Genomic DNA, 8,731 nt, shown 5'->3' with positions numbered 1-8,731 from the left:
GAAAAAGCTCTAACCACCTCGAACTCAGTACTTGGACTCTGTCTGCTGTGATTCATATCCCCCCAAGTGGTGCCACCGCAGTCCTGGACCAGTAGAAGTGGGTCTGATTGTGCTCTTCCAGCCCAGTTGTGGTCCTTTGATAAAAAAAGATGCAGCACAATGCATCTCCTTGCAGTTCAATTGGAACAGCTGTAGCGCAATGCATCCCTGATCCTGGACCTCACATCTCAGCCCACAGTCTCTTTGGAACCAACGCTGTGTAATGCATCCTCGATGCAGGCTTTCTCATCACAAGTGCGTATACACAAGACGGGCCGGAGGAGATTTTTGAAACCAGCGAGGGCAAACTCCCCGGTTCTAATAACAAAACACACAAGAACCCTCAAGTCTATCAAGAGATACTGGTGGATATAACAGCTGGCTATGAATAAGGCGTCCCTTTGAAGGATGTTTTCCTTCACCCGCCAGAGGTGGCATGCTTCATTATTGGGAATCCTAGTCATGATGCGGGCTACAACCCCCTCACTGCGAGGGAGGAGCTCAGGGATGTTTTGTGTGAGAGGGGTTATTATTAAAACCCAATGTGACCTAACAAAGGGCCATATGTATCATTCCAAAGTGCGATTGCAGGCTTTTGCGATCACAATTGGGCTTAGTGGTATGTATGTATGCATGAAAAACTAAAAATAAAAAATAAAGAATCACAAATTTTGCAATTCCCTATTTTGCGATTGCATTTAAGGAATCTGTAATAAAGATGATCCAGGCAGTGATAGCAAGTTTTAGTAAATGCTTTATTAAGTTTCCAGGAAAGTGAACATCATCCACAAGAGCACTCTGTTAAGCAGCAGCTGCAGTCTTAATCATTCGTTACCATCTGACATGGGAGCCACTAGCTCCTAGGTTATAGAACCACTGATAGGGATGGCTCTATTACCTAGGATACCACATCACCTCCTCACTTAGAACAAAAACAAGAGAAGAAAACTAAAAGAAAACAAAATTTAAAAAAAATAGGAAAAAATGCAAACATGTAACGTATTCATGAAAAAAACTGGTTTACACTTTACACGTTTAGATCTGATCACAACATTATCAGATACCCTAATATTTGTCATCAAAGGAGCCGAATTAGATCTCAGCTTCACACAGGAAGACAAAGGAACTGATTCACACACAGAAGAGCATTTTGAAACTCTGCTCAAGTTCCAAATCTTATTATCATCAGTTTTCACAGCATTTTAAAATAATTTCTTTACACGACGAGGCGTACTGAATTTTTAACACTTTACATCTTTTCTTGGGGAATTTATTCTCACCCAATCTCCTATTCTGACCCTAGTCTCTTTTACCTCTTTCCTTTTGTCATACAAAGTCTTAGACTTTAACTTATTTTCTTTCTTCTTGACTTCCCAGGCAGTAGGCACACACATTTCCTTATCAACTTCCAATCTCTTATCTATGAGCAAACGAGGTCTGACCTCACAACAAGGCAACCTCCCCTTGAACAAACAAAAAGGCAAGAGCCCTGTACTGGAGTGAAGGGTCAATCTGTACTCTCTCACCTTCTTCCTCAAACCTTCAACCCAGTTAGGATCACAAATCAAAGACAACTGCAGACTCTCTTTTACTTTGATAAATCGTTCAACAACGCCATTAGACTCTGGATGATAGAGCGAAGCCTTCCTGTGCTTCACACCTCTCTCTCTAAGAAACTCTTCAACTTGCCCAGCGGTGAATTGCACCCCATTATCTGTAAGGACACCGAAGGGAAAACCCTCTCTCTCAAACAACTCCTCAAGAAATGTTATCACATCACCAGACTCAATTGAATTCGCAACTTTTATTCTGGCCACCGTGAAAACATGTCTACACAAATAAACACATATCTGTCATGCGAACTGACCCTTACAGGACCAAGAATATCCATGGAAATATCAACCCACGGACCAGCAGCTCTCTCTCTCACAACCATGGGCTGCGTCCTACACTTTAACACTTTGTCACTCCTTGCACAGTCCACACACTCTCCAACTTCTCTCTCAATCATCAAATCCAAGAGGGCCACCAAAAACTTTCTCTGACCCTTTCCTTGGTTTTGGAAATGCATATATGACTGGAATGAGCCCCTTCGCCTATACAGATCTCAGATCAAGGAACAAGTTTACTCCCTCTCATAAGGAAATCATCAACAATAGAAAGTTCATTACGAACCTCCCAAAAACTCATTAACTCAACAGGACATGCATTTTTAACCATCCAACCCTCCAAAATCATTTTCACCACATTCTGCAAACAGACATCCTTCTATAAAGAGGTCTTCCACTCCGACTCATGTATGATCCCATCAGTGACAAAACATACATTAAAATCTTCATTAAAGTCGTCACGAGCAGAGCTCTCCTCTAAAGATTCTATGTCACTTACAGAATCAGTAACTGACCTATAAAGACAATCTGCTTGCAAGTTGCTAGCACCAGGAACATAGTTTATCTCGAAATCAAACTCTTGCAGAGCTACAACCCACTTACGTATGCGACCTGAAATGAAATCAACAGCTTTTTTTGAAAACACCTCCTTGAGAGGTGTGTGGTCTGTCTTTAATTCAAATCTGCGTCCCCAAAGAAACTTCCTTAGTTTTCTTACAGCCTAAAAAACTGCCAACGCCTCTTTTTAGAATCACTGAATAGTTCATTTCAACACCACGCAGACCTTTTGAAAGAAAAGCAATTGTCCTATAATCACCTCCTCATGTTTGCAACAAAACACTATCTAAATCTCTAGAGCTGGCATTTGTCATCACAATGACATTGTCATTAACATCAAAACTCCCAAGGTCTGATGCATTCTTCAAGCTAGATTCGATATCAATAAATTCATTATCACAAAGATTTGACCAAACGAATTCAGTATTTTTCTTTAACAAAGATCTTAAGGATAATGACCTCTCAGCAAATTTGGGAATAAATGTGTTCTAAAATGTTGCCATTCCCAATAACTTAACAGATTTATCTCTATTCTTCGGAGAGGGCAGTTTCTCTATTGTTTCAACCAACAACTTTTTAGGTTGAATCCCATTGCTTGTGACAAGATGCCCAAGATACTTTCCATTGCACACTGAAAAAAGGAAGCGGAATTCTTAGGAATGTAAAGGTACCAAAAGGTGTGGTGAAAGTTGTAAATTCTTTGGACTTCTCTGTATGTTTAATTTGGTGGTAAGCTGAACTGAGATCCAGGGTAGAAAAGTATTTTGCACCATTCAACATACTAAGCATTTCACTAATATTGGGTGGGGACAGTGGTCAACTACCACAGCTTTATTTAATTCCCTCAAATCTACATAAAGACGAGCTTCCCCATTGGCCTTACAGGTCATCACAACTGGAGAGACTCATTGTGAGGCTTCCACTTCCTCAATTATGCCATTGGCAACAAGCTTGTCTAATTAAAGTTTCATGTTATCCCTAACAGCCATGGGAACGTTTCTGACTTTGGGCGCTTTGGGAGCAGCATGTTCTGTTAACCTGATCTCATTGGCATAATTCTTTAAACATCCAAGATCATTCTTTTTTTTGTACACAGAATCATATATATATATATATATATATATATATATATATATATATATATATATATATATATATATATATATATATATTATTTTTTTTGCAGTTTGAGTCGCTGGATTTTGTTGACAGGCACAATAAAGCAATTATTTGGGCAGCAATAAGGAAAATATGTTCTCAAATATAAAAACTAAGAAATTAACAAATAATAACACTGTTCCCACAAATTATCCTACTAATGTACGGCTAGATAAGAGACTCAATGCAGTCACAATGAGTGTCATAAAGCAAACAAAGTAAGAAAGAAAACATTAAGTGGCAGCCAAAGCTAATTCATGGACATTTGTTTATTTTTAAAGTGCACGGATGGAAGTCTCAATTCTTAATTGGTGTAGAGGTACCCTTTGTAGTCTTTTTTAAATGGTGGTAATTTGGCAGGATTTTCATTAGGAAGTCCAGTTGTAAGGTTTGCGGCTGTGGTCGCTCAGTCTACACTCTTCGGAGACAGTTAGCCCCATAGATAACTCTGTTGTCTGGGATCACTTCACATGTGTTCACATTACAAAATGTTCCAATAATGCAGCCACTTGTCAAAATAACATTTCGACTAATGAATGCTTTTCACACGATTACATTGTTATCTCCGATTTTCATCGCTTGTGAGAGACAGCCAACTTCAAAAACATGATTGGTACCAATTATCATTTGCTTTGGTTCCATATCTTCTGCATCAGGTGCAACATTTTCAGGAAAGCTGTTTATTATAAGGGCTTGCTCATCTATTAAAGTGCCTTCACCAATCACAATTGGCCTCGCTTCTGCAATGATTCGGGCTTTGGGATGTACTACTGTCCGAGGACCTATTGTAACATCTTCCTTGATTTCACTTTCCACACAGACAACTGCCTAAGGTACAATGTTCACATTCCTCTGCAGGAGGGTCTCAGTTGTTCTGCCATAGTGCGCTCTCTTCCTCTCCCTCTCTCCCGGACGAGTGCAAGGGGCTTGGCCGCTCGCAGGTACAGCGGTGTGGGCGTATTGAGCTAGACAGTCCCCAAGATCCTTCTTAAACACATCAGAAAACCTGTCCAGTATGTCGTTACAATCAATTTGAATTGAATTAACAATGGGTCTATCTCTTAAACAAACCATTGGTTTGGCATTAGGATCGAGGAAAACAAAAAGATCATGTTGATGTAGCCAGTTTATCAATGAATCTCCTTTGATGGACACATACATTTTCCCAAAAATGATCCTATCCTTAAATTCTATAGAACCCCAAAAATAACAAGCTAATTTGATAGGTTCACCACTGTGCCCTCTTAGTTTAATATCAGGTTTCAACAGTTTCACACCATTTTTAAGCTTTGTTTCATAAAATGTAAAAGGAATCAAAGTGATATTAGCGCCAGAGTCAAAGAGCATCAGAATTTCTTTCCCATTCACTAACACATTTTGAAGAGGACCATCTAATTTTTCAACAAAGTTTTCTAAGATAATAATTTCTTCCACAGAGTCCTCATCATCATATTCAACTTTTCTAACTTTGTTCTTGTTTTAAGTCTTGGTTGACCTACAACACTTTGTGGCATGCCCTTTCCTGCCACAATTCTTACACATAGCTTTCCACCCAGGGCACATTTTGTTACTAGCCAAGTGACCTGCATCTCCTCTCTGAAAACACTTCCCAATAAATTGTTTAGTTGAAGACTTACCTCTTGAAACAAACTTGGTGTTTGTTTGATAAGATTTCTGAGATTTGTCCTTATCTTTTTCTAGTACAACCTTAACACTATCATCGCTTGCTCTGGTAGAAGTTAGTGCAGTCGTAGTTAGAGCATCCTTTTTAATCACCTCCACACAAGCTTTTGAATGTTCTGAAGTTATTTCCATAGTTAACACTTCATTCAAAGATGGATTATTTTTCTCCCACATAGACTCTTCGGGCCCGATTCACAGAACTACCTTAAGACAAAATCCTAAACTAACAACCACTTTGGTATTCACAGAAAGCACTTACTCATTTTGGTATTCATAGAAGGCACTTACTCATTTCAGTATTCACTGAAGTCATTTAGGAGTCCTAAAATTAGGACTCCTAACTTTCCTACTCCTAAAGTGAGAGAAATCCTAAATTTAAGACTTTCAGTATTCACAGAAGACATTTAGGAGTCCTGTTCATGAAAAACCAAGGTGTGCGTGTCACAGCGTCAACTTTGTGAGCTGAAATGACATACAACTGGATAAAGGTGTGCGCATCACCATGTTGTAAAATAGATGAATGAACATGGAGATGCATCCAACCTTGACTAGGAGATCTGTAATGGAATATGAAGCACAGAAATACAGTTTGGCTCTTTAAAGATGGCTGCCAACTTGTTCACGCAACGTGAAGCGTTGCATTTCAGTGACCAGGAGCAAGGGACCGATCCCAGAAGCACAAACGTATAAGACGTCACAGATGAATTTCTGGAGCACGAAAAACACAGAGCGCGATCTCGGTGAACCGAAAGTAACCATCTGACTCGCAAATAATAAGTATTTAAAATGTACAGTACTTGCTGCGTTTTGAATCGAAGTATCCGTGTTGCGGTAAAACGTAGTTAAATTGTGGAAACTCTTGCTTTTCTCCTCACTTCCAGTCCCTGGTTTCTGTTGTCTTTTAAAACCGGATGGTGGGATCGTTGATACGAGGGTCGTTCCAAGTCGTGGCCAGTGTAATAAAGATCATCCAGGCAGTAATAGCGAGTTTTACTAAATGCTTTTTTAAGTTTCCAGGAAAATGGACCTCATCCACAAGAGCGTTCCGTGAAGCAGCAGCTGAAGTCTAAATCATCAGTTACCATCTGACACGAGAGCCCCAAGCTCCTAGGTAACAGAACCACTGATTTGGATGGTTCTATAACCTAGGATATCACATCATCGCAAATTGCGATTCCCTAAATGCAATGTTAGAAGCACAGAAAAAGCGCAATTTGGCCTTAAGGAATCGCAAATTACCACCAACTTCAATTTGGTGGTAATTTGCAATTTCTTTGAAAAATGCATTTTTTCGCATTTTTCAAAGTGCAGTGTGGCGCACACTGTATGTGCGCCACATGTGCACCCATGCTTATTTCAGGGGTGCAACAGGGTGTCCTTTTGACACCCTTGCAACCTTTGAAATTGCATTCTCAATTTGCGATTCTCTAATTGCTAACCGCAAATTGAGAATGTCTTCCCATTCATTCCTATGGGCCTCTAGGAGGGTTTCCTTAATTGCAAATCACACTTTGCGTTTTGCAATTAAGGAATATATAGGATTCACAAATCCTACATACATCTCGTTTTGCGATAGTCAAATTACGATTGGCAAATAAACGCAATTTGAGAATCGCAAAATCATAGTTTGAAACATATGGCCCTCTGAATAGTGAGGGTGCAGTGCTGTAGGTAAAGTGATATAAAAACTAGCCACAGGATTTACCACATTGTTTTATTCTGCCTACCCTGTGCTATGATTAAAAACAGGAAGTACAACAGAAAACATTGGATCCTGTCGTAGTAGGATCAGATCGACATCTTTCAGCCAGTGACCTAGAGAGTGTTGTTCAGGATCTCTAGTTAGCTACTGATGTGACAGTGAGGGAGCGTGTTTACCGGAGACAGCAGTGCCGTGAGGGGAACGGCTTACCTGATTCATACTTCTGTGGGGCTGCCACCACTTCGCCACAACTCTGCCGTGAGGGGAACGGCTTACCTGATTCATACTTCTGTGGGGCTGCCACCACTTCGCCACAACTCTGCCGTGAGGGGAACGGCTAGAGTAACACTCGCACAGCCGCGCACGGAACATCGCCGCCGAGGGCAGGGAACTACTAATCCCAGGTGCCCCGGCGGCTGTGACGACAGCAGAGCGCCCGGAGGCGCGATAGGAGTGAGGAGCGCTGAGCGCTCAATGGGAGCGTGTTTACCGGAGACAGCAGTGCCGTGAGGGGAACGGCTTACCTGATTCATACTTCTGTGGGGCTGCCATCACTTCGCCACAACTCTGCCGTGAGGGGAATGGCTAGAGTAACACCCGCACAGCCGCGCACGGAACATCGCCGCTGAGGGCAGGGAACTACTAATCCCAGATGCCCCGGCGGCTGTGACGAAAGCAGAGCGCCCGGAGGCGCGATATGAGTGAGGAGCGCTGAGCGCTCATTGGGAGTGTGTTTACCGGAGACAGCAGTGCCGTGAGGGGAACGGCTTACCTGATTCATACTTCTGTGGGGCTGCCACCACTTCGCCACAACTCCGCCGTGAGGGGAACGGCTAGGGTAACACCCGCATGAAGGACTGGGTTCTTTAAGACCCAGCGGTGCCAGGGCACAACACCTGAAACCTTCGTGGGTAACCTGCTCCGGCGTACGAATGACAGAGACACGGGACACTTCCTTCGACGTCAAAGATTCAAGGTTTATTTGCTGCAGGGAACACAGAAGTCACGACAAGTACACCACGTGCAACTTGGGGAGACTGCTTCAAATTGGTTCTGTGGATCGCTCCTTTTATACAGTTTTACCCATAGGATAACATTGAACACAAAAGTTTACAACCCGGTTCCCATCATTATCCCCCAGAGGGGTCGCTTTGGTCACTTTGAAACACATCAGGTCCGGAACATAAGTGCGGAAACATTTGGCGGTTCCCAACTGTAAAAACCATCTTCCCACCATTAGCGAATTCCAATCAGCAGTAAAACAGATCGAAGTAGGAACAAGGACAGGTGTAGAGGAAGACGGAGACAGTGGGGAGATCGGAAAGGGTGTAAAAGGGGAGGTATCGGGAAACACGAGATACAGGCATCAAAGGGACGTGCCTAATGAGATGCACGGCTGAGACAATAAGTCCGTGCGGCAAGATGAGCCTTGAGCGGCGCCATCTGCCTTACAGTAGCATCCCCCTCGTCATAAAGACACTTACAAAGAACATGTGTCTTCCGCAAATATCTTGGGAGTCCCAGGGTCGCGAAGCGGACAACGTCCGTTCGCTGGCTACTTGAGGGCAAGAGACAAAATGGATGCCGTATCTAAGATGGAACCCGTGGGTACAAAGAAAAACCCACATAACAAACGAACGGTTTAAGTTAGCACAGCGAAACTGCGCACACTTACTAAACTCGTCATTTGCGGTTCATAGAT

At 42.2% G+C, this 8,731-nt stretch overlaps 1 pseudogene; it reads right to left on the bottom strand.

Annotated features, from left to right (window-relative positions):
- Positions 1-3,922: 3,922 nt before the first annotated feature.
- On the bottom strand, positions 3,923-5,459 carry LOC147729650 (dynactin subunit 6 pseudogene; annotated as a pseudogene).
- Positions 5,460-8,731: the final 3,272 nt, after the last annotated feature.

Source organism: Lissotriton vulgaris, chromosome 2_1 (assembly GCF_964263255.1).
Source record: "Lissotriton vulgaris chromosome 2_1, aLisVul1.2, whole genome shotgun sequence".
In the NCBI taxonomy this organism is placed as follows: Eukaryota; Metazoa; Chordata; class Amphibia; order Caudata; family Salamandridae; genus Lissotriton; species Lissotriton vulgaris.
Note: the sequence above shows the minus strand (reverse complement) of the source record. Positions and strands in the feature narration are given on the sequence as shown.